This window comes from Phascolarctos cinereus, unplaced genomic scaffold (assembly GCF_003287225.1).
Source record: "Phascolarctos cinereus isolate Bilbo 61053 unplaced genomic scaffold, phaCin_HiC Scaffold_7;HRSCAF=346, whole genome shotgun sequence".
Classification (NCBI taxonomy): domain Eukaryota; kingdom Metazoa; phylum Chordata; class Mammalia; order Diprotodontia; family Phascolarctidae; genus Phascolarctos; species Phascolarctos cinereus.
In genome coordinates, this window is record NW_027556180.1 from 9,353,271 (window position 1) to 9,380,648 (window position 27,378).

At 46.4% G+C, this 27,378-nt stretch overlaps 1 protein-coding gene across 5 annotated transcripts in view; it reads right to left on the reverse strand.

The window, feature by feature from the left end:
- The window catches only part of LPP (LIM domain containing preferred translocation partner in lipoma), a 709,534-nt gene that overhangs the window by 614,068 nt on the left and 68,088 nt on the right, over window positions 1-27,378 (reverse strand). The gene's annotated exons all lie outside the window — the stretch shown is intronic.

The window sequence follows — 27,378 nt, forward strand, 5'->3', positions numbered from 1 at the left end:
AAAGACTTGTACAGTCTGATGCTGAGGAAATGGGCAGAACCAGGAGAACATTGTACCCGGTAACAATCATGTTGTGTGATGACTAATATAGATAAACTTAGCCCTGCTCAGAAATATAAGGATCAAAGACATCTCCAAAAGCCTCATGATTGAAAATGCTATCCACATCCAAAGAAAGAATTATGGAGTTTGAATGCAGATCAAAGCATATTATTTGGTTTTTTTTTTCTTCTGTTGTATTTTGTTTCCTCTTTCTGCTGGTTCCTCCTATTAGTTCCAATTCTTACCTACAACATCATTAATGTAAAAATATGTTAAAAGGAATATATATGTATGGTCTATATCAGATTATGTGCCATCTAAAGGAGGGAGGTGGAGAGGGAAGGGGAGAAAAATTTAAAACTCAAAAGCTTATGGAAGTAATTGAAGATAATTCAAAATAAATTAATTAAAAATTTAAAAATAATAGTAAAAATAAAATAAAATCCTGATCTAGCCTAACTCCCTTATTTCACAGGCTCAGAAGGGCTAAATGCCCCAGTTCACTTCGATAGTAACTGGAAGAGTCAAGAGTAAGATTTGAATCATGTTGCCTGGCCCCAAACTCATGCCACTGTCTCTCTACTGCATCTTGGATGCACCATTCCACACTGGCCTCACAGCTTCTCACTCCTATCTCAACAGCCAGCATTTGATTGCCACTGATAATGGAGAATAGGACCCATCCAAATGAGTAAAACCCACAAACCATCCACAAACCTTCCTCAAGTTGGAAACTCCTCATCCCACACGTGTTTTCCCAGAGCATGGCAGTGAGGAAAGACTTTGGGCTCTCTCCAAAGTCAACAGGCCTGGTTTCAAGTGCCCCCCATGCCCACTTTCTACCTGTGTGACCTTGGGCAAGTCACACAGTGTGTGCCTCTCTAAAGCTCAGCTTCCTTATCTATAAAATAAGGGGGTTGGATGATTTTGGAGGCTCCTTCCCGTTCCAGAGCTAGGATTCTATGACTTTATTTTGGTCACTCTCCCCTCTCCCCACACCTCTAAGAATGGGTCCAATCACCCCAGCAGCCAAAATGGGAAATACAAAAAGGAGGAAGGGGAGGCAAGAAAGCCTCATTTCCAGAATGGGGGAAAATTAACTTGATTGTCTCGGAGCCTTTACAAACGAACTGCCAACGCCGCTGCTTCCTGTGTGTCAGTACTTCCATCAAAGCTACACAAAACAGTTCGGGTTCATGGAGCATCTCATTTTGAAAATGAAAGGATTCCATGAATTCTGCTCATAATCTCCTGCTGGGGTTGTGAGGGAAGAGATAAGCTTAATGTAGCCAGCATGTAACCAGAGCTGGTGGATGGACAAGATTGGGAGGTCAGTTCCCTCTCTGAAATTCCATTTCTCCCTTGCAACCTGAGTATTACTGACCTTCCAGAAGGAGCAAGCTTAAGCAGGGAGGGGAGGGCCTGCCCACGAGGGCAAGCTTCAGCAAGAAAACAGCCTGTAGCAGCACAAATCCATGTTCTTGGATGGCTCAGGGTTAAACAAGTCTGAAGGGGGACTGGTTTAGGATGCCCTCTGGGAGAGACAAACCTGGGGGCCTGAAGCTGCTCTTTTCCTCCTAGTCTAAACTTCCCAGCAAGAAGGTGGTGCTGAGAATCTGGCACCAGAGCCTCTTTTCCAGAAAGGTGGAGAGAAGTCTAAAAGGAGAGGACAGGAAGGTTGGATATTATGAGGTCACTGACCTCCATGGAAGCTGAGGTCTCAACAGGAGTGAAGAAGCAAGGGGCAGGGCTCCTGGGCCCCTAATCCCCCAGCTCCAGCTTCAGAGTGAGCTCAGCTGAGGACATACATCATACTCCAAATGATAGTCACTCCATCGGAGGCCTTCGCACCCTTCCAGCCAACCAGAAAATAAAGCAACAACCTTATGCTCTTAATAGACCTAGACCAATTAAAGGGATAAAACCTATTTCTTTCTCCCCTCTGAAAGCCTTCACAGAACGTCTGCATTTCCTGGAATGCCTGCCCTGGCAGCACGTCTGATACTCTTTCCACAATATGTCACTGAGTTCAAGTCCTCGTCCTTCTCAGACGCCTTGGTCTTCTCCTCTTTACAGCAGGAACCACAGTCCTAGCACAACCAATCTTAAGGGGTTTCAGGAGGAAAGGGCTTTTCAAACCCAGAAAGCCCCCCCTGGAACCCTCAGTAGTTCCTAACTTAAAAAGCCCTGAGAAATAGGCCAGGTGGGAGCCCTGGACTTTTCTCTCTGCCTCAATGTCCTCATTTAGAAAAGGTACCAATGCCAGCTCCTCTCACATCTTTCCTTTAAGAGGTTAATGCATAGATTATGAGGCCCTTCTCAAAGGGGAAAAATTGTAAACAACGATACCATTGACTCAATAATTTCTATCACCCATTGCCACGTACTCTGTACATACTTCATGAATGGATGGATAGGCACATCCACAAGACATAGAGCTGAAGGAGCCACAGAGATCACATATTCCAACATTTATTTTATATGCAAAAATACACAGGCAGTAAGTGGAGAAGACATATGGAGATCAGCCCTGTGGTTTCCCTTTGTATCCAGAGTGCATAGTCTAAGGCTCTACCAATAGACAGCAGGCTATCAATGACTATTATTGAAACAAATTACTGTAGAATCATCCTACTGGAATCTGGAAGCAATGAGTAAAAATATCAGGGAGGCGAATTCATGGCTTGATGTATGGAGAAAAAAAAAAAAGCTTCCTACCAATTGGAGCTGTCCAAACTCGAAATGGGCTCCACAGGAAGAGGTGGGCTGCTAAATGAAGACCTTCCTAGAGAGGCTAGCTGAGCACTTTGTTGAGGAGGGGATGCTTTAGATCAGACAGGGATCTGTTAGGCCAGGTCACCTCTAAGGCGCCTTTCCAACTCTGAGATTCCGACTCAGTCGCCCAGACTCAACATTTGTGAATCTCTCATTAATGTAGGGCTTCTTAACCTAGGAATGGGGAAATCAGGATTTTTTATTTTTATAACAGTATTTCAGTATAAGTGGTATCCTTTCTAATCCTACATACTTTATTTTCTGCATCTAAATTTCTAACTCTGAAAAAGGGGTCCCTAGGCTTCTCTACACTGCCAAAGTGGTTCAAATAAACAAAGTTTAATAGCCTATGATTTAAGGTGAGTATACTCTGCCTTCCCAATCACACTGAAGCCCCAGAAAGAGCCCTAGCCTCACTTCTGTGTGTCCCCCAGAAAACCAAGCATGGGTACCTACTCCAAGAAACAGGATGCACTGGAACTAATCAGGTGGGTCAGCTGGCCCGGATTTTGTTTGTCAGATTTTTCTGCCAAAGATTGATATTGTCAGGATGTGTGAAAATTGGCAAAGACTGCCATGAAGACACGAAAGGCAGTCTTCCTATTTTATTTGAGATTTGTCATTCTGAGAAAAACCTGAATTATTGTTAAATCAGCCTTCCACGTGGGCATGTGTTGTCCTCCCCAAGATGCTGGTAAGCTCAAAGACCATAGTGATCCCACTCCGTTCTCCCCACATATGCCCCAGGACATCTGGCAAGGAGGGGGAGTGTCACAAGAAAGCCACTGGGACTGGGTCACAAAAGAACAGTATCTCAATCTGAGTTAGGAAACTTACTAGTGTTGTGACTGTGAAGAAAACTTCAGTTTTCTCACCTGTAAAATGATGATAAAAGGCAATATAAAAAGCATTCCAGAGCTTCACAAAGGTTCCCCAGGTTTGGCATAAAGGTTTGGGGAGGGGAGAAAAGTAGAGGGGAGGGAGAAGGAAGGAGATGAGAGAAAGGACATCAGGGCTGCCCAAGCCCCATGCCTACAAAAGGCTAGCAACTTCTTTTTTGGACCTTAGGTTTCGAGTGGGAGACAGCAAAATAAATCAGCCAGTTCCTAGATAACAGGAGTGTTGTACAGTAATTCCATTCTGTTAAATTATTGATTAAGAGCCTACAAAACAATCCCTAGTCCTAAAAGAATTTACAGAAGAGGGGGAAGAGAAGTCTGGCACCAATCTAGGGGTGCTAGAAGGACCTCAGGATTAAGGATTGGGCACCAAGCTTGGTAAAGGTCAGTGACAATAGAGTCCCTTCTCCATCTTAAGGCCACTTTGGACCAACTGAGTCAAAATTCTGAGCTGAGCTTCTTGGGAGGGTTTTGGACTAGGGGACCTTTTGGCTTTGACATTATATGGGCCAATGAAATGAAAGGTCATCCCCCGGTAAACCTCTGTTACTCACACAGTAGGTGGCAGAGATCTGACCTGGACCTGCGCCCTCAAACTCCAGAGGGAGCGTTCTGTTAATAGTTATCTTATAAAACCTTCCTTTAAGACAGCTCAGAGTCATATCCTCTGGGAGTCCTTTCCTGGTTTCCAGCCCCTGTCCTGTCCCTTCCCCCACCCCCATTCCCTTCCTAGCAACATCCCCTCTCAGGTTCCCTCCATCTACCATATTTATCTTGCAGGTTCTGATTTACAGTACCCCAGTCAGCAAGCGAGTCCTCAGCTGGAGCCAGGCCTGGCACAAAGAACTGGTATAAAAGCAGTGCTAGTCTTCCAAGAGCTCATGTTTTAAAGTGGGAGACAAAGATGTAAGCCCTGGGAACATATGAGACAGAAACAATTTAAAAGGGCAGTCACTTCAGAGGGAAAGCATGAGAGGGGCCGGGAAAGGAGAAGACTGGCTTGGAGTGGAGCCTTGAAGGAAGTCAGAAAGCCAGGAGATGAGCTGAGGGAGGTGTGGATGGAGAGCTTGCCAGCCATAGGAGGCAGGGAGGAAAAGGCACTATTTCAGAAGAAAACCCAGAAGTTCTTGTATATGGCCTCAGCGCCCTGAATGGGCTGGAGCCAAGCAAGGTGGAACTGATTAGCCCCTGGATGAGAGAAAAGAAGTTCCTGGAGGACACAGACTGTTTGGGCTTTTCCTTGAATCACCAGGGACTAGCAAAGGGGCAAAAGCAGAGCAAAGACTTAATAAACGCTTATCGATCAATTAGATTGAATTCAGAGTTTCCCATTCCAAATGGGACTATGTTATAAAGGAATGAGTTCCCCATGACTAGAGGTCTTTGTTTCTTCCAGGACCCTCTCTAGAGCAGTTCCTTACATTAATCATAGAACTTGAGAGCCTGAAGGAACTTAGAGACTTGTCCCAACACCCTCATCTCATGGACGGGGAAAACGAGCTCAGAGATGGGAAGAGATTGCCCAAGATGGAGGAGAAAGGGAAGAAGGGATTGGGTGGGGATGGATTCCTTGGGAATCCAGGAGATTTCCTTAATGTAACAATAAAACTTGGGGGGCCCAGTAAGAGAGTGAAGCCTTGAACACAAGTCCAGGTAGGAACTCATCACCTCATATTTAATCCTCCCCCCCCCCTTGTGTGTTTAATAATCACTGAAGACAAAACCTGAGCTTTCAGCAACTTCTCGACAAACAGTAGTTTCCATTAGGTCTTGTCACTTGTTGGAGCAGTCTTTTTTAATGAGGATTTGTCTTATTGTCACTATTGTCATTTTTAATGACAGTTTGATCAATACAGGAACTATTTTGAAACCAAGGGATTCAAACCTCACAAGGATGCCTCCCTTCTCAAGTTGATCAAGCAGGAGGGCGGGGCCTTCCACTGCACTTCCTTTCCTTTATTGTATTTGTCCTTTACACAAAGGATGAGCAAAGCAGCCAGCTGCTCTTCCCCAAATATTAGCCCTCTCTCCCAAGTGCTCTAGTAATAGATGCCTCCTACTTACATCCTACCTTCTTCTAGCTCACTTTTCAAAGACAGAGCCTCATTCATCTTCACAGGGGGGACAGAACTGACACCATCCCAATGTTATTAAATAGCAACTTACAATAGGTGTTCATTAAGTCTTTCAGTTAGGTGGAGGGCACAGTGGATAGAGTTCTGGGCCTGGAGCCAGCAGGACCCAAGTTCAAATCTGGCCTCAGACCCTTTCTAGCTGTGTGGCCCTGGGCAAGTCACTTCACCCTGTTTGCCTCAGTTTCCTCATCTGTGAAATGAGCTGGAGAATGAAGGGACAAACCACTTCAGCACCTTTGACAAGAAAACCCTAGAATGGAATCACAAGAAGTCGGACACAGGGAAACAGGCCACACAATAACAAATCTTCCTCAATCAATCATAAAGCCTTGAGAGGAAGAATGGAAAGAAAGCTGTCCTGGAAGCCAAGAGGCCCGGGTGGAAGTCTGACTTCTGATGCACAGCAGGCATGTGACCCTGGGCAGTGACCTGACTTCTCAGTTTGCCAAGAACTCTCTAAGACCGAAGTCCAGAGCAGGCACCACACTTGGGGGGTAGGGGTGGGGGGTTGCTTATTTACAGTGAAAATATAAACCAAGTCCCCTGTGCCTATCATGAAAGTCCTCCCTCTGTCCCTAAATACTTAGCCCTGGAAGGGCTAAGGATGAGCTAACCCAAGCTCTTCTGTCATTGAGGAGGAAGGGGCCTCTGAGGCCATCTGCCCCAGCCTCCTCCCTCTAAAGATGAAAAAAAGGCACAAATCGGGTGACTTGCACAAGGTCACACAGATAGTCATTAGTAGAAGTAGGATTTGAACCCAGAACATTGTAGTCTTCACTCTTTCCACCGTGCTACCCTGCTTTCAATTCAACTCAGCTCAATATTTATTAAATACCCATTATGTGAAAGACTTTGGCAATAGAAAGACCAAAAACAAAAACAAAAAAAAGTTAAAAAAAAACAAACACCAGCTTCAAGAAGCTTATATTACAGATGAGGAAATTGAGGTCCAGAGAAAGGAATGACAACTAAAACTCAGCTATTTTGGTTCTGCCAAGATATTCAACAAGAGTTTAAGTGCCTGCTATGTGCTCAGTTTATTTCATTTAAACAAATATTTGTTAAAGGCCTACAACAACAATACAAAAAAACAGGCTTTTCCCTTGAGGAGCACACATCCTACTAGGAAGACAGATCGAGATGTAGACAGATAAGTAATTAATGGCATTTCAGGAGAGACCTCACAACCACGATGTGACTGAAGGGGGCACTCAGGCAAGGCTTCCTGGAGTGAGTTAAGGATTTGGGGGTGAGCTGGTTAAGGAGAGTCCATCCCAGGCATGGTAGGGGTCAGCTGGTGCCAAGTCATGGAGCTGCAATGGCATTCTGGGTGAACAAGCACTCGGCCAATGTGGCTAGAACCCAGAGTCCACCATGGTAAGTAATCAGTCTGGAAAGGCAGGCTGGCACCAGACAGCAGCGGGAGGCCACCAAGGCCAAGATGAGCATCTTTAACTTATCTCCAGGAGTGATAGGGAGCCACTGAAGATCCAGGCTCTGGTCCTGCTGCCCCGTCCCCTGCAGCTGACTTTAAGACACTGGGAAAGAAACTAAATGTCACAGCCTAAAATACAATGCCTGGATAAGGGTGTAAAGCTAGCTGCTCAAGGCACAGGAAATGCAAAAGCTAAGGTTCAGTGCCCAATTTCAGATTTAAGACTAGTATGTAAATCTGCTTGGATTAAAGGAATAAATTACACAGTTAGCCAAAAATAGCTCTTATATAAACCATGCCTGAGATAACCCTGGGGATGAGAACCACGTTTTTTCCTGATCATGATCGTCAGTCAAAGAGTCAAAGACATTTAAAAAAAAAAATAAGAGGAGGAGGAAGAAGCTCATTCTTTAGATGGTCGGGTTTGCAAATTTTTTTGCTCTCAGTCTCCTTAATATTCTTTAAAACGATTGAGCCCCCTCCCCACAAAGAACTTTTGTTTCTGTGGGTTACTTCTATCAATGCTTAGCATATTAGGAATTACACTATCTTAGTATTGCTGCAAGAATAGTTTTGATCTCCTGAAATGGCCATGGGGACCCGCCAGGCATCCAGACCACACTTTGAGAATGACCGCTTTAGAGAGACCCTTTTCTACAGCTGAGCTACTCAGGCCTGGGATAAGGGCCACCAGCCTGCGATTCATCTCCACATGGTGCTCCCCAGCTGTCCAAACATCCCCAAACAGGGCTTTCAGGAACATACCACACCCTTTCCTAAGTCACAAGGCTGGATCAGCCAGGGGTCTCTGAACCTACTGAAGAGATGATGTGATTAGAGACAGCTAGGTGCTGAGCACTGCATTTGGAGTCAGAAAGACCCCAGATTGACTCCTGGCAGAGAACACTTACACGTGATCAGGCCAGGGTCACCCTGGGCACCACCATGCACTTTGGCAGTGTCTGGTGAAACCTGCTCTAACCCAAGAGTAGCTCAGACTCCTTCCATCTGGAATTGAGGCTGAAAGGCCAAAAGTCCTCCCTTGGGCTGCTTCCTAGACTCACAGGATCTGAAAGCCAGAAGGGACCCTAGTGCCAATCCTTAGAACAAAGAATCCCCTCTATACCACTCCCAGCAAAAGGTCCTCCAGCCTTGAGAAGATTTCCAGCCTGGAACTCCCTACCCAGCAAAGCCTCCCATTCCAGGTTGAGGGAGCACTACATTTCTCCAAACCTGCCTCACAAAAGAATCACAGTATCTGGGAGCTGAGCGGGAGCTCAGCAGCCACCTGACCCCAGCCAAGAAAAAGAACGGCCACATGGGCCCTGGTCCTTCCCCCTCCGTAGGCTGGCTACTCATTGCTTTCATTCCCCTGGTCTAAAGGTCTAAGACCAGACAAGCCCCAAGCCAGCTAAGCTCCAGGGCCAGCAAAACTGAGCCCTGCTAAAGGCATGATTGTTTCCCTATGGTGAATCAGATGGGCTTCAGCACCTCATCAGGCTGGATCCTGGCTGATTTGAGTCTGTTTTATGCCACCCCACGAGCCCCAGGGAAGGGGACCTTATTTCATTTTTTCTAAATGCCCTAAGTAAAGAAGCCATAACATTGGGTTAATGAGGCCATGTTCCCCCAGTAGGTCACTGGCAGAGATGGAGACAAAATTTGAACTGCCAGAGGCATCCACTCATCCCTCTAAAAGGAAGTGAACCCCAGCACAGACGTCTTATGGAATTGTCTTATGGAGTCAAACATAATGGTCCATGCATCTCAGTGATGGGGCATGAAGGATGAAGTGGGCAGCTGGGATGGAGAAGAAGGTCCCGAAATACCGGCCCACCCTCTTGTCTCCACTAAAGCAAAAGGCTGCTTGGGAGGGTCCCCGGCTCCTCCAAGGCCCTCTCTCCAAAGGGTCATTTCTTCAAAAATGTTTGAGAATCTTCTTCAAATCCAATCCCGAACACAAACTTACAGATCATCTAGTGCAGCAGTTTTCCAAGTGTGGTCCAAGGACCCCGGGGTTATCAGGGGGCCTATGAGGTCATAACTATTTTCATAACACTAACATGTTTCCATTTCTAATACAGCAAATATCAACACATGTAATCCACATAAACAAAAGCCCTTGCGGGGTACAATGAGAAGATACTCAGTATTTTTTTTTGTTTTTTTTTTTGCTAGGCAAGGGAGTTAAGTGACTTGCCCAGGGTCACACAGCTAGTGTCAAGTGTCTGAGGCTGGATTTGAACTCAGTTCTTCCTGACTCCAGAGCTGGTGCTCTATCTACTGCGCCACCTAGCTGCCCCCAGATACTCAGTATTTTTTAAGAGTATAAAAAGGTCCAGAAACCAAAAGCTCTGACAGGAGCTGATCTTCATCATCTTCATCATCCTCATCACCACCACTACCATTTATATGGTGCTTTAAGGGTCATGCAGGTCTTCACACATGATCTCTCATGGGAGTCTCACAACTCTGAGAGAGACAAGTTATTATTGTGCCTGTTTTACAGATCAGCAAACCGAAGTACAGAGAGGTGAAGTGACTTACCCAAAATAGCACAGCTAATCAGTGTGTAAGGTTGGAGCTGATGTCAGGTCCAGGCCCAGCATTCTAATCACTGTACCACCTGGGGGTCTCTGAATAAAGCATCTTGGTTTTTTTTTTTTAATCCAACATAAAACTTGTATGTTTGTCCTTTTTATCCTACATACACCCTCCAAAATGCACTGGAATCAAGGAGGTGTGGCTCCCTTGGAATGGGATACATCAGACTCACCCCTGCCCTGCCCCCACTCTACCTTGGAAGACCAAAGCTAAATAAAGCCCCAACCTCTCTCTGGTGCCTATGCTGCCCAGTGTTCTTCTGTTAATTTAAGCAATAGGGAAAAAAACCCTTTTGTCTTTCTGCCTAAGAACAGAGTGTATCTTCATCACACCCCTCACCCCAAAGCACAAGATGAGAGTATCCTCTGCCTAGCCTTTCAAATTCATCACACAAGGAAACGTTAGAACCCCTGCAACGTCACATCATGGAATTCAGCAGCACAAACTTTTCCAGTGAGTAGAGGTCACTGAAATAAAGAGCTTTTTCTTTTTTCCATAAGCTTAGCTGAGAATGAGCATATTATCTCTCTTGCCACCTTATTTTAGGAGAGCTCTATGCTTCTCCATTCCCTCTCCCTCACTCCGCAAATATCTAACGAAAATAAATCATTTTATTTTGGGTGAAGTTAAATTTAGCTCATTGTCAAGAAACGTCTGCAATTTCTTCAGGACTACCTAAAAGGTCCTAAGGCGGAGGGAAAAAAAAATGGAAGCATCAGGGGTTAATTTAAAGATAAGTTAAGTTGGGGATAAATTAGTTAAAGAAAAACACAAATACTAAGAGAACACTTCAGCCTGATCAAATATTGTCTTTCCACATTGTAACTGATGGAAAGTTGCTGTTCTGAAAAAAGAAATGTCTAATTAATTACAAAATTAAAAACTACCCAACACAAAGGAGAACAGATAACTTCAAATGAATAAACAATTAAAGAGAAAGAAAAGAAAAGAAAGAGGAAGAGCATGACAACAGGCAGAAATATTTCAATGCACAAGCCACAAGTCTGAAAATGAAACGTAGGATCATCTCATCTCCTCAGGCTGACCCCCTTGATTGTACGTACAACAACAGTGTGTGAAAGAGGGATGCTAGGTGAGTGGGGGGGTGCATTACAGAAGGCACAAAAACAGCTGCTTTGAGCAGCCCTTGCAACAAGACAGACAACCTATCCAGGGGTTGCAAGCTGGGATATGGGACAGCACAATGAATGCATTCTGCATGAACAGCACCTCTGACCCACCACCTTCCCCTCACCATGCTTCAATCCCTCCTATCTCGATGATAATCTGTATTCCTTTTCCAGCTCCCTCCCACCCCTCATTGTCCCTGCAGTTGCATTCATTTATGTAGACAGTTTTTCTCTGACATTAAATCAGTCAACACATTTAGTAAGCTTTGATTAAACACTATGTGTCGGGCACTATACCATGTGATGAGGTGACAAAGAAAAAAAAATCCCTTTCTGCAGCAAACTACACCCCCCAAAACACACACACACACACACACACACACACACACACCCCTCTTTTATAGATACTAGGGGACTCAGAGATATTTCACTTCAATGATAAAAGAACAGATCATAATTTATAGTCCAAATGGAACTAAGAGATAACTTCAATCCCACCAGTACAGAATGAGAATACCCAAATTATTTGAAGTGGCAGTGGCCCCGCCCTTCTTGGAACCTAACTTTTTCTAAGGACCGGTGACTGTGGTTGATTACAATTCGCTTGCTTGATTTAAGTATTTTGCAGATCTCAAGAAGGATGAACCCCTTACAAATGTTTCTGCTTTATTTTTGTCTCAGAGCAAAGACACCCCCCAAAAAAATAAAAGGCCTTCATTGGGTAATTAATCCAACATATAGTAGGTCCTGCATAAATATATGTTGCCTGATTAATAATTGGAACTATAACAAGGCATGGAGCAAATGGGTCTTTGAGCCAGGGGCTTGGAATAGGCACGGGAGCACGCTTCCTCTCTAAGACTCCCTCAAATCTCCCTTCTCCCAGTGGCCCACGACACCATGAAGGACAATCAGCCCCACGCTCCCCGCCCCTTAGGTGCCACTGTCATAGTGCCCCGTGACCAAATGAGACCATACTTGCACAGCATTTAGCACAGTGCCTGGCACAGAGAAGGTCCTTAATAAATGCTTAATGCTTCCCTTCATCTCTCTCTTCCCCCCAGCAGGGTTAAGAATCAATAACATCCTCTCAAGGGGGTACAACTGCCCCCTTGTAGAAATGTCCTCTCATCTCCCCCCTCACTGTCTTTAAACTGATGTCCAAGGTGAAAAATTCTTAGCTCTGGCTCTGTTGATAACCATAATGAGATCTAGATAAAACCTAATCTTGGGAGATTCCTTATTGACTCACTCATTGAACTTGTGTTTGAAAAAGTAGGTGGCACATGAAGCTAGGTCAGAAGACCTTCCAGTCAACAAATGCCTAAATTAAATGCCCATCAATCTGACTCCCCTCCTCTTTCACAGGTTTTGGAGAGGATAGAAGTGAAAATGAATCTGTCCAAGAAAAGTGTTTAAGTTTAAATGCATACTTGCATGTCCACACGCACACACACACACACAGAGTCATCTACCCCATCCATCAGTCTCTAGGTGCCCCAAGCCTGCCAACCAGCCATCCTTCTAACCTCTGAATGCCCAAACACAGAAGTACTGAGGCTGCAGCCAAGTGACCCTTCAGAAGCTGACATCATAATTTAATTTATTACCAACAAAAGTAAGTCCCCTTCCCAAAGTCCTTCAGGTCTGCCTCTCATGGCCCAACAGCCAGAAGTGGCTTTGTCACTGGCCTTTAGCATTTGGAAATAACCACAACCTGCTGGAGTGAGGTAGACATTGCAGATGATTTGTCTGCATGCTCAAGAGGTGGGGTTTTGTTTAGCTTTGGGTTTTGTTTTGTTTTCTCCCAACAGGAGGAAAGTTCAAAAGTCACCAACTATATTGGTGTGTAATCAACTGACTGGCCTTTCTGCGGAAAAGGAACAAAACTGCTTTCAGTCTTCTTACCTGTTGAACCACAAACATATAGAGTTACAGAAAGAATACTGCCCCCAATATCACCCTCGGCAACAGAGAACTTGGGAAAAGCAACTTCCTGTGACCACTCCAATCTTTTCATTAACAAAAGCAGCATCAGGAGGATGATTGTGATGAAAAGAAAATTCACCAGCGTAAAAAAGGATTCGCCCCAAGTGCATGCTTACTTGGTCATAGGCAAGGCCAACGAAGGCCCCAATACAACTGAAATAGCTGCCCCCCCCTTTAAAAATAAAAATAAAATGCGGAAACAACAGATATATTAAATGTATCTGCAAAAAACCCATATTTGCATGTGGAAACCAAATGAGTAGGTGTATGAATGGGTGATAAGGCTTGCAATTACTACCCCCTTGCCCACAGATGCATCTACTCCCTTTACAGGTGTCAGGGGCAGAGGAGTAGAAATCTCAGTGTCAGTCTGTTGGGTGCGCTGTGCACACACCACACTCACATATGAATGCACACGTCCTCCCAAGATGCTTTGATTTGGGGCTGTCAGCAGGACACAATGGAAGGCACGCTGGCTTGGCAATCAGAGGCCTCAGCCCTGCCCCTTACTGGGAACCAGCATCCATTCAAACTGGCCTTGCTGCTGGTCCTCACACATGCCCTCCCACCTCCTGCCTCCACCATCATCTATGTGCAGTCCCATCTCCCGCCTCCCGTGCCTGGGATATGCTCCTTTCTCAGCTTTGCCTCTGAACACTTGAGCTTCCTTCAAGGCTCAGACAATATGAAATCTCCCACTCACTTCCATTCCTTGTATACCTGAGTTTCTTTGGCTGAAAAGCAGAGCTAACACACCCTGCCTTTCTTTCCACAAATGGGGAGAAATGATACACGAGGACTAGACGAAAATCTGCCCCATGACAGGAGAACCTTCTGTTTGCCGAAGTATAAATCCCGTGGGCTGTCTCTACTCTGGCCAGCACGGAGAGAGCAGATAACTTCAAGGGGGGCTTTTTTATTCCTGCCATTGATGACCCCATGTAACAAGGAGCAGTGTGCTCCTGGAGAAGCAGAAGTGGGGATGAAAAATGTGCAGAACAAATGGTAAAAGAGGCAGTGTGGCCGAGATGAAAATGGTGAGCAGGCAGGAATAATTAATGGGGCCACAGGCTCATCAGATTTAAAGTAAAAGGGACCTTCAAGGCCACCTAGTCCAAGCTCCTCACTGCAAAGATGAGACAACTGAGTCTCAGAGGGACACAGTTACTTGTGTCTGACTCTCTGTGACTCCATCTGGGGAGACACTGGAGCCTTTGTCCCTTCTTTCTCTGGCTCATTTTAACAGATAAGGAAACTGAGGCAAACAGGGTGAAGTGACTTGCTCAGAGTCACACATCTAGTAAGTATTATAGGAGTATCACCCTCTATCATCCCTTCTTCATACGATCCCCAAGTGTTAAAGCTGAGTCCATTCCTTCCCTCCTTGATTCTGGAGCCAGCCACACCCTGAACTCCCATCAGCCGCTGAGTCACTTTACAACCAGCACAAAACCATTAGAAAAAAGGCAGCCAAGGAGAGAAAAATGACCCATTCTTTACTGAACTAGGAAGCTCCCATTATCTCCACCATCAATAATATTAACTAGAAAAAAGAATTATTTGAGACAGGGCCAACATCAGTATGGACCCAGACACTGATGAAATATGGGGAAATCACTTGTCCATAGAGCTTTTATTTAATGGCAAAAATCAAACATGCAAAATGCCTAACAACCACCACTTGGGGCCAATGAGTACTAGACAAAACACACTATGTGGTCAGCTCAGCAGCTGCAGGGTAGGGAAAAGTAGGGAACAATTCATATCTGTCCTGAGCTCACAGCGGCCATCCCCAAAGCATTCTCTTCCTTTCCTCTGATCTAAGACTTGGAGCTCTCCAAAAGGAAATGGAGCTCAAGACAACAGGCACTACTCTCCCAGGCCTTGGGAGGGCCTTGCCTCCTAAGTTGTCATCACTGGTCCGACTTTGCATGCCCACAACTCCTCTCCATATGTGCCTGGTCAGGTGAGTGTGGAAGAAAAGAGGTGGTATTTTGAAATCAGAAAAGATGTTGGTGATGCCCAGAAGAGGATAACCAGGACGCTAAAGGGTTCTGACTTCATGTTACATGACGGAATTGGGGTATTTAGCCCAGAGAAGAGGAGAATTCAGAGCAGAGGGGGAGCTCACAAGAGCTGATTTTTAAATTTTTAGTGTGAGCATTTACACTTTGGAAATCAATTCTATGGCTCAACTTACTACTGGATTGATTGTAGAGATCTAAGAAATGGATGGAGAAAATGTTAATAATGTAAATTAAATTTAAATGGGTCATGCATACATTTTGTTATCTAGAGAGTCAGCTGATAAACATTTCCTTGGGCACCGAGGCATGGGAGGGACATCTCCACTGTCTACAAGTGGCTGAAGGAAAATGAGCCCAGTGAGGTTGGTGCCTGGGGGCAGGACTTGGGAATGATGGAGGGAGGGTGACAAATGTGAGTTTGCTAGAAAGACTTGTATGGACTGATGCTGAGTGAAGAGAGCAGAACCAAGAGAATGTTGTACACAGGAACAGCCACATTGTAGGATGACTAACTTTGATAGACTTAGCCCTTCTCAGCAATGCAAGGATCTAAGACATCTAGAAAGGCCTCATGATGGAAAATACTATCCACATCCAGAGAAAGAACTATGGAGTTTGAATGCAGATCGAAGCATGCTATTTGCTCTTTTTTTTTTCTTCTGTCTTGTTTTGTTTCCTTTTTCTTGTGGTTCCTTCTATTGGTTCTAATTCTTCCTCACAACATCACTAATGTGAAAATATGTTTAATAGGAATGTATATGTATAGCCTATATCAAGTTGCATGCTTTCTTGGGGAGGGTGGTGGGGAGGAAAGGGGAGAAAAATTTAAAACTCAAAAGCTTATGAAAGTGAATGTTGATAAATCAAAATAAATTAATTCTTTAAAAATGTGAGTTTGATGTCATCAAAATGTCCAAAAGGGAAAGAGGTCCCTTGCGGGAGGCTGGGGACTCCCATTGTGGACCTGTCCATACCAGGGATGGAAGAGCCCTTGTCAGTGAGACTACAGGCCTTTGGGAACAAGAGGATGGAGTTGCCTGGCCCCTAGAGCTACAAACTTGGAGATTTTGTTTATTTGTTTATTTCATGTTTCAATAACACAATTTCAATATAATTGGTTTCCTTTGTCATTCTAAGTATTTCATTTTATGCATTTGCTAGTATTATTTTGAAACTGGGTCCATAGTCGCCATAAAACTGCCAAAATTACAACACCACTAATATTTATAGCTAGCTTTCACATAGAACTTTGAGGTCTGCAAAGCATTTTATAGGTCCTCATAACAACCTTAACAGGTTACTATTATCATCTTCATTTTGCAGATGAAGAAACAGAGGCAGACAGGTTCAATGACTTACCCAAGGCCACACAGCTGGATGGGTTTGGCCTCAGATCTCCTCGAGTCCAGGCCCAGGCTCTCTATGCAATGTGCCACCTAGCTCCCCTTTTGAAAAAGTTAAGAACCCAGAAACTACCTGGCCACTGAAGGCCCCTTTCTACCCATAGCATTGGTGAATTTGTGAATCATCACCTCAGCTAGGAAAAAGAACCAGGGAGCAGAAGGTGAAAATGGGACACAAGAGTAAGGTTTCTTTGCCCAAGAGCCAAGTGATAAGCAGCAGTCAACGAGCATAGAACTTGTTACATGCTGGGTTAAGTCTGTTTCCAAACCTGTCATTTGTTTTCATAGCCAGCTTTGGCCAATGAATCAATAATTACAACACTCCTCACCTTCTACTGTCATAGAGGACAAGACCAACACCTGTCTTCATTCAAGCAGCCATTTGTCCGAAGGTGGCACTGAACCTCATGGCAACTGGTCCCTTCCAGTTTCCAGGAGCCAAAGCAGCCAATCTGGGACCAAGCCACCATAAAATGACATTTGTTTCATTTCAGAGAGAATCCCCAGGGGGAAGTTTGTCCCTGAAAATAACAACACTAGGAGAGGCAGACATCTCTCCTGAGCTAAGACTCTTGAGAACCATGCTTCTTCAGAAGGAAATTCTCTGTGGAAACAGACACAGGGGAAACACATTTCCTTCTGGGACCAGAGGGAGGGAACATAAGTGATGCTCCCCAGGTTTCAGCGCTGGCTCTCCAAGAGACCTGCGCAGTTTCTGACAGTGTGAGCATAGATGAAGCAGCTCTCACAGAGGAGAAAGTGGAGGCAACCTGGGCAGAAACCCAAGATGACTCTGAGGAAAAGGAAGTGGGTCAGTCCTGCTGGAGAGTGGACACATGGAGGAGAAAAATATGCCCAATCCTGCAAAGGAAAGCTGGATTCCGATTGTGATGGGCATTAAGTGTCAGGTTGAAGACTAACTTTGATTCCAAAGGCAACAGGGAGAAAGTGAAGGTTCTTGAGCAAGCACAGTGCGACTCGCGTTTTAGGAAACAAGTTCCTTTGGGTGGCATTGCAGGGATGATTGGAGAGTGCAGAGCCTGGACACGTGGACATGGAGCCCTTTGAAGGCTTTGGTTCACTGGGGGATGATGGCCTGAGCTGGGGAAAGAAGAGGGCTAACATGAAGGATGCCAAGGAGACAGGTTGGATGTAAGACCTGACCCCTGATTGGATGGGGTTAAAGGGCAGGGGAGGAGTGGAGGCAGAGGGCAAAATTAAAGATGACTCCAAAGCCGCCATCCTCAGTAACTGGAGGAGCCCCAGCCAGAAACAGTGAAAAGCTGAGCATCATTTATAGAAAACAGTACACTCTGAGTCAGCTTTGGCCTTCTGAAGCTTGCATAAAACCCTCAAGACCAAATCTGCTCCTTTTCTCAGCCCCATTCACACGTGGCTATAGAAACCCTAAATATAACTTACCAGTGGGGATTTATTTATTTATTTTTAAGCCTGGTGAATTTGATTTGCATCACCTGCAATGTCCCAGCAGCAAAGTACCCTAATCCTCATCTCTGCTAATAGCTGCCACCCTCACTTTTTGAGAGCAGAAAGGTCTGGACCCTGGACCCTAGGATTCAAGTGGCCAGTCCCTAAATTTGCATAAAACAGCAAATTCAAGAATCTCCCTACAAACTTGGGCCCCACTCCTGGAAGTCGTCATTCATCTGAGGACAGCTCGTGACTCTCACTAGGTCTCATAGAAAGAGCTCCCCTTAATGGTTTGGGAAGCAGAGGTCAGCTTCCCATCCTTAATGAGCAGGTCCTAGCTGACAAGCATGGGAGGAACATTAGAGCCTACTTAACTTTCCTATCATTCCTGGGTGACATCACAGAGGCTCTGCCGTAGTCTCAGAGCATGGTATAAGTCAACCAAACACTGAAATGTCCAACCAATCAAGGACTGAAAAGACAAGAGTCTTGAGTCCCATGAGATTGGAGCTACAATGGCAGCTGGGCAAGAAGGCCTTGTAAAGCCCAGGTCTGAGCATGTTACCCCCCTGCCCAGGCTCCAGTGGCTCCCTTGTTACCCCAAGGACAAATTTAAACTCTTCTGTCTGCCACTGAAAACTTGACGGCCGGGATCCATCCTTCCTTTCCAGTCTTCTCACACCTGCCTCCCTTCCACATGTTTGATGGTCCAGCCACATTGGGCTACTTGCTCATTATTCATCCATAATACCCCATCTCCCACCTCCGGATCTTTGCCCATGCTGTTCTGCATGCCCTTCTCCACCTCTCAGAATCCCTGATTTCCTTCAGCACCATCTTCTGTAGAAAGTCTTTCCTGACCCCTCACTAATGCAATTGCCCACCCACTATGGCCACCATGCATACATTTTGTATACACCTAAACGTGCATATGTTGTCTGTGCTCCTTCAGGGCAGGGACCATCTCCCCACTGTCTCTGCAGCCCATGGACCCAGCGCAGTTCCTGGTTCATAGTCAGGGCTCAGTAAATGCTTGAAGGACAAGATCAGGTTTGAGCTCCAGCACTCAAAGCCCTTCCTTTTAGTCAGCACAGAACTCAAGAGTTCTGCTGACCAAAGGACTCGATTTCCAGTCACTTATACTTAGGACACAAATGGGTTATAACTGGGAAATGGGAACAGGCTGTAATCTTGAACTTATGACATGGGAGCTGTAGAGCAAGGCTTGGTCTGCCAGGCCCTCTGGCTACTCAGGGAGGCATGGAGTGGGGGTGACCCGCATGCATCCCTCTTAGAAAGATTATAAACTGGGGAAGAATTTGGAAGAGTCTAGGAAGCAAGTGAAAGGGGTAGATAGATAGATAACTAGAGATAGGGATATTTTAATCAATTCTACCCATGCAATCCCAGGAGAATGGGGTGAGGCCTCTGGGGTATCACTCTGAAAACCTTTGCATGTCACGTAGGAGATGCCACAAGACAGCCTGTCTGGTTCTCTGTAAGGGAGCCGGAAACGACAGGGCCATGCACCATCTCTGCCCCTTTTACAGAGCCAGCAGCTGAGCAAGAGCTGGGGCTGGTGTGGAAAGGTGAAAGCTTCTCCCCTGAGGCCATCAGGGTGACTGCAAACACGGTGGGAAGCACGTTGGCTCTGGAGAAGCTGAAGGAGAACCCAGGCTCTGCCACCTAACAGTGACCTTGGCCAAGTCATGGAACCTCTCTCTCTCGGGTTCCTCTTCCACTCAACAGAGATGACTCTTGTAGTAATGGTGGTGAGGGGGAAAATGTGCTTGAACCATCAATCCCCATGATGCTTCTGAGGCTGCTCACTCACCTCTGAAATGGAGACCATTAGATCAGAAGGAAATAGCACTCAGAGCTAGCGTTGGGATCAGAAAAGAAACTGAGTGCAAAGTGTTTTACAAGCCTTAAAATGCCATACAAATGCCAGTTATAATTCTAGGATTGGGGTCCAGATTGGTGTGTAAGAACCTTCTTCTGAGGAAACTCCCTCTGCCAATGCACAGCAGCTTCAGAGAGCTGCCAGAAGCACTAGGCAGTCTGGTCTCTCCCCCAGGGTCCCGACGCTAGCCAGAACGTGGGTCGGAAGCAGAATCGAAGCCCCAAGTTCCCCGATTCTGCAACCAGCTGTCTGACACCGTATCACGCTGGCTTTCATTTGTGTGTCTATGTATATGTTACTATAAATATATAATATATTATTTACATACATATTGCAATTACAATTGCCACTCATCTGACCTCAGAGGGGACAGAGGCCTCTGGGCCTCAGTTTTCTCCTCTGAAAAACAAGAGCACTGGATCAGGGGACCTCAAAGGTCCCATCCAGTCTTAGAGCCTAACCAGGTGATCTGACCTTTCTGAGTCTGTAAAATAAAGGGTCAGACTCAATGGCGTCTGAGGCCCCTTCCAGTCCTACCTTCAGAACTCTACGTAAAGAGGTAAACGTGTTAATTGGAAAAAACCAGGAACTTGGAAGACAGGATACAAAGGGTCCAGCTCAAACTTAAGGTCAGGCCAAACTTGCTCCCAAAAAGAGCTCTCCAAAATGGCCTAGGCCGAATCCCCACTCCCTCAAGGTCATCAGGCAAAAGATGGATGACCACTTGTCCTGCTTGGTCAGACAGGGCTTGGGCAGGATGGCCTCCGGGGCTGTGTGATGGTGGCTGGCCCAACCTAGCCACGGATAATTAAACCCAAGCACTCCTCAATAGCATCCTTGCTGACAGTGCCCAGCACCCTCACCCCTGACCCTTCAGAAGACATTAAAAAGCCGAATTTTCTCTGGCCTCAGGCACTTCTTAGCTGTGTGACCCTGGACAAGTCACTTCCCTCTGTTTGCCTCAGTCTCCTCATCTATAAACTGAGCTGGAGAAGGAAATGGCCAACCCCTCCAGTATCTCTGCGAAGAAAACCCCAAGCAGGGGCAAGAGGAGTCACGTATGGCTGGGAACACTGAGCAACAAAAGATATTCAATCAATGCCGTCAGCTTGAGTTATGGCTCCAAATCTTGTCGACTGCTTCCAATACATCAGTTCTCTTTAAAATGATTTGTATTTTTCCGGAATGCCAATCATCTGTTAGAGAATGTTCTGGGAAGGGCTTTGAGGAAAGATGGGGGGAAAATCAGTGGGCTTTTAAAAATGCCTTTCCCCCCACTTTGGCTTCATTTCGAAAGTGTCGGGTACAGGTTTGTGTCTGTCGCTGTCAATCAGGCAAGAAGTAATTGCTTATATCAGCTCCCGGGACTTAATGGGAACCGTCTTCATATCTCTGAGAGTCTGCAGCCCAAGCCAAATAAACACCGATTTCTGCACGAGCTCAGAACCCAGGGTTCCCGGCTGGGAGAAGACACAGAACCCATAAACGGAGTGAACAGGACCAACGCAAGAAGAGGAGCGGGGAGCGCGCTGGAGCTTGCCGGCTGGGCGACTGTGGGCCAGACCCACAGCTTCCTCATTTGTAAAATGGGGCTAATAATAATGCACCTCAAAGCCTTGTTATGAGGCTTAAAGGAGGTAATGTATGTAAATCACCTAGTAAACGCTGCAGCCAGCTGCGGAATAAACACCAGCCTTTGTGGGGCTTATGTAAAAGAAGGTAAAAGGATTCCTTCCAAAATAGCAAAAAGAGAAAATTTCTGTTATTGTCAGGGGTAATAATAGGAAGCCCAATAGGACCTAAACTTGTGTCCAAACAAAGAATCAAATAGTTCAATAAGAGGAGCCTGGCCCTGTGATTTCAACGATGTCGGGGCTTCCAGACTGGAAACTCGTTCGCTGATAATTGTGTCCACTCCTCATAGACCTATTGAGTGGCCCAGAGACACACAGCTGAAACGGTCAAAATTTGAGTCCAGATGTACAATGGAAAAGAAAGCTGAATTTGGTATCAGAAGTACTGGGTTCAAATTCCATCTCACTTACTGTGTGGGTAACTTTGGGCCAGTCACTGAGCTCTTGGACCTCAGACTCATCATCTTTAAACTGGGGGCCGGTAAGGTCCCTTCCAGCTGGACATTCAGCATGGCAGATCCTGTGATTCTCCCTCCTGTTCCTATGGGCAGCCCCCTATTGCTCAATCAATAAACATTTATTCAGCACCTGCTATGTGCCAGGCTCTGTGCTAAGCACCACCTGCTAAGCCGGCCTCCTCTCTTCCAAAATTTTATCAAAATTAGAAGTGAATCTTATAAAGCACAAAGTTAAATACTTTGCCTTTAGCAGTCTGAAGGGGGTGCAGAGGTCCAAGTCACACCCACACATTTACTAACATCCACGTGACGAATTTGTTAGCAGATGAGCAGATTTCCAGAACGCAAGAGGCCACCTAAAAAAAGAGGCCACCGGAATGATCAGATGTTCCATCTGAGAAGGCCTTTGAAATATTAATTTACTGAATAAAAGGTTCCACTGGACAGCTACAACTCCCTCCCAGCCCTGCTGGGAATGCTCCAAAAAGGATGCTGTCAACCAATCTCTCTGGGAGTTCCCTTCTTCCTCCCTGGCCAGGAGCTCTAGGAAGCAGCTCCACGCCTTTTCTGGGGGACTCTCCCAAATTCAGGAAAGCTGTTTGGCCATCTCCAAGCCACCCATCTCTGCGATACCCACCATTGGAAACACCACCGAGGAGCTGTGGTAGGGGAGCACAGAGCCAGGCACATAATTCTGTCTGAGGGGCATCTGCGAGTCAGGCTTCAGACGGGGAGTTAGTACGTGACCTCACCAATCTGTGCCCCAGTTTCCTGACCTGTAAAATAGTTGTTTCTGTCCGTTGTACATGGAAGAAGCAAGAATAAATGGAGGGATGAAAGTTTTTAGCTTTTTGGTGAAAAGTAAACCCGTAACCATTGGGGGTTTTCTACCTACAGGTCAGCCTGTCTCACAGAACACCCTACTAGGTGGCACTTCTCAGTATCATCAGCTGGGACTGTTTTCCTTCCTTATAGAAACCAAACATGTGACTTCATCAGCGGGGAACTTCCAGGTGAGGAATCACCCTCTATGGACTTGGCCACTTCCAGCCTTGCCTGGGCACTTGGAGTGCTGAACTGGACATAGTACAGCTTCAGTTCAGGCACCACTGAGGTCACCTGCGTGACTTGAAGCAAGACTGACCCTCACTTCCTCATGCCCAAAATAAAGAAGAGCTAATATTTATATAGTGCTTACTGTGTGCCAAGCACCTCCAATTATTCTCCTTCAGTTCTCACAACAACCCTGACAGGGAGTTGCTATTATTATCCCCATTTTACAGATGAGGAAATTGAGGCAAAAGGCAGGATTTGACCAGAGGGCACCTAAGGCCCAGTTCAGTGTACTGAAGTTCTACTGCGAGATCACTAGGTCCTAATGAGTAAGGGATGATGAAATCAGCCTCACTGCTAGCTGCCTGAAGAATCTTTCACCTATCAAGGAGCTGAGCTCCTACAGAATCCAGCATTGAGACAGGAAAGTGAAGGCAGGTCAGAGCATTAGCTGCTGGGGGGCTCAGGAAAGGAACGTGCTATCATCACCAAAACAGTTCACATGAAAATAAAGTTTCCATTGCTCTATGGGACAATTTAAAGGATTTTTTTTAATACCATTTTTATTTTTCTAGAATCACAGCCTGCCAGAGACAGATGGGACCTCAGTAGTCATGTAGGGGACCCCCACTGCACAAGACTGCCTGTAACAGTATCCCAGAGAGGCGGTCATCGAGCCAGGCGTGAAGATGCCCAGGACAGGGACCTCATCAGCTCCTGAGGCAGCCAGCTAGCTTTGAGACAGCTCACATCGCAAGATCATCCAGTTTGAGCTGGAAAGGACCTCCAAGGCCATCTGAACCAGCCCCCTCACTTTATAGATGAGAGAAAACTGAAGCCCAGGGAGGCTGCGACACGCCCTAGGTCACAAAGACCATAAGCTTCCAAGGTTACCTCAAAACCCAGCATTCTCCTTAGGGATGTCATACTTTACCTGGAGTCAGAAAGGCCTGAGGTCAAATCCAGCCTCAGACATGTACTAGCTGTGGACAAGTCACTTGACCTGTTTGCCTCAGTTTCCTTAACTGTAAAACGGGGATAATATCACCTGTGCTGCAGGGTTGTTGTGAGGATCAGCTGTGCTAATGATTGTAAAGTGCACAGCACCCAGAAGGCACTATTTACAGGGGCGTTCCCTTCCCTCCCCCTCCCTTTCCTTCTCCTTTCCCACTTTCAGATGGCACTAACTGTAAGGAATATTTTCCTGATATTTAATCTAAATCTGCTTCTTTGGCATCTTCTAACCACGGCTCCCAATTCCACCTCCCCAACACACAGAACCAGCCCCATCCCTCCCCCCCAGATACCCGAGGACAGCCGCCACCTCCCCGTGTCCAGGCTTTCTCCTCCTCTTCTCCCCCCCCCTTCTCTTCTCCAGGCCCACCCTCTCCGGTCCCTACACCCAGTTCTCAGCTTCATGGTCTTTAGGCTCATTCAGTTTACAAAGCACAGTCTGAACCAGATGGCCCCATAACCTGGGAAAGCCACATGACTCACTAATAATCCTCAAGAACTAGGAAATTAGCTTCTGCCAGAAGAAACTGCTTCCGGAAAAAACCAATACCTGCTGCTTCGAAGGACAAAAAGAGGAAATATTTAAATTTTTAAAAAGAAACGCCACCCTGGTAAGAGTATCCAATTATGCCATGATGTCAACAGGGGAAAACAATTTCCTTCCTGACTCCTGAAGGGCCCAGCTCAGCCTCAAGGCAAGAGATGAGATTATCTAGTAAACCGGGGCATCCAGACCCGAGCTTCTGGGAGATCTCGGAGGAGCTGAGCTTCACTGGTTTCTGAAGAAGCCTCTTTCCATCTCCAGATGCTCAGACGGGAAGATGGCTTCTTTGTTCGTTTTAATCCGGGTCGACTTTAGGCTGAACTACTGCTCAGAGTACCTGCACGGGAACCACATATGGACAGGAGGAAGGAGAGGGGGAGTTTGGGGATTTCATCCCACTTAATGCAAGCAAAGGACATCAGACCTACGAGAAAAGCCGCCACTGGTTTAGCGCCTGGCATACAGCAGGTGCTAAATAAATGCATAACTGATTGAATTCAACAAATAATGATTAAACACACATTGCCTGCAATGAAAGTCCCTGCCCTCAGGGAGCTTACTTGGTAAAGAGGGGGAACTAAATAGTGATTATCTCATCCAGATGACACGCAACCTGACCCAGCGGATAGAGCATGCCTCAAAACAGGCACAAGCTGGGGTCAGGCGACTGAACAAGAAACTTAACCTCTGGGCCGCTCTCTGAGACTAAGCGGCAAGCAGACGTCAGCCGGCGCAGGGAGAAGGGATTTGTTTCTTAATCTGGTCGTTCCCAACCTAACAAAATCGCAGGTCCAGTGCCAGATCCTGTCTCTGCCCCCCGAAAGAGAGGCGTGTCGGCAGGGAAGAAAACAGGATGATGGTGGAGGAGGGGGTGTCAGATTCCGCCACTGAAATGGATTAGCCGAGGGATGCTGGGCAAGGTGTTCGACGTCCTTCAGCCTTGGTTTTCCTCATTTGTAAAATGGGCATGCTATTAGCACCAACCACCCCGAGCTGCTGAAAGGTTCAAACGAGCTCATTCCCGTGAAGTGCTTTATAAGAGCAGGAGCCCCACAGCACCAGCAGCTAGATTACCATGAGGGAAAGCCACCTGGAACAGGAAGAATCCCACCCCACCCCCTCTCCCGGAGGCCAGAAAATGAGTCACAGAGGGCACAGCAGGGGAGGTGCCTTTTCTTTTCTTTTCTTTCTCACTCACCAGTCGTCCAAAGCCTCTTTCTGCCCATCTGGTTCCCAGGTAATAAGAGCGTCTTTCTGATGGGATGTCAAGAGTGTCAGAGGCAGCCAGCTCACCCTACAGAAGGTGGGCCCTGGCTTAGGGTCCCACCAGCTCCTGGGTCTCACTGGGGTAGGGAGACATTCAAAGACAGGAATGCTAAAGTATTTATGGAGCACTTACTAAGTGCCCTGCACTGGCTTGGGGTACAAATAAAAGTTAAGCAAGACAATATCTGTCCTCAAGAAGCTTACATTCTAATGGGGAAAGATAGCACATAAAGGAAAACCAGCAGCATGGACTGGAAATGGACAGGAAGGGATGGTTTGGTTCTGGGTAGGACAAGGCCACCCTCATCTAGTAGAGGCCAAGGTTCCAGTGGGAGGGGGATGAAAATGACCCAAGTGTAGGTGGCAAGGTCCGGAAATGGCCACGAGGCAGGAGAGCTCCCCATAAGGGCCGCCATTAAAGGTCTCTGGCCCCCACTGCTGTTCCTCTCCTATCATCCTAAGCTAAGAGCATGGGGATTGTCAGAACACAAAGAAGCTGTCGGAGCTTAGAAACCCCTGGCCCAGGCTGAATGGGAGGAGTTCTACGGATGGAGGGGTAGGATGGTGCTTATTTAAGGGGAGTAGTCTTGGGCACATGGGAAGGGCTGGGATCTAATATAGAATCCTGTTGAAATAAACCAGTACTGGCATTGATGCCCAAGTGCACGAAGTGGTACCTGGACCAAAAAGGGAAGTCCAACAGAGAAAGGGCTACCTCTGGGCTAGAGGACCTGCATCCAAATCCTGCCTCTGACATGTCTTTCCTTAACCTTGGATGAGTCACTCACTTAAATTCCCTAGTCTCAGCTTCTTCATCTGTAAACTATGGACGATGGACTTTGAGGTCCCCCTAGGTCCACGATCCTATGATTGCCTCACTGATCCGGGAGGCAGGGTAGCACTGAGTGTCTTGAAGGCTGGACAGTCAGGGGCAATTGAAAGCTACCCTATTCTGGAGCTTGTGAAGCAGAGAAAAGCTGAGGTGCCCAGAAGATGCCTCTCTTTAGGAATGGGGGGAAGATCCAACAGATACTCCCCCTCCAAAGCCCTACCTCATCTGCTGTCCAAAGAGAGGTCTTTGTAAGGGGATGCATGCAGCCTGTGACAGCACAGAGTAAGAGAAGATTCCCCAGGACCCTTTCCCCTTCAGGCCTGCTGTCTCACCCAGGAAATACCCACAATGCCCAGGACCTCCTCATCCTGGAATATCCACCTTCCCCCGTAGCCTTCTAGACCTGGAACATCCCTCTGGCATATCACTTCTTTCTCCCATTGGAGAGCTCCTCCCAGGGAAGGGCCCAGGCCAGCCAACCACCATTCCCCTCCTGGCTCCACTGTCGACTCCCCAGGCTTCACAACCATATTCCTGCACAAGGGAAGAGTCTTGGGTCCTGGGATCTAGCTCTGCTTCTAGCATGATTCTCTCCCATCACCTCCCCTTTTCAGTTTCCCTTTAGGTTTTCTTCCCCCATTAGAATGTATGCTCCTTAGAGACAGAAGTATTTCTTTTTTGCTTTTGCTTGTATTTATATCCTCAGGACTTAGCACACAGTCAACATTTAATAAATAATTGTTGTCTTGTCCCAGAAGAAAATAAATAGGGCCTTCAGACTTGGCACTCGGGGTATTTGGCGAG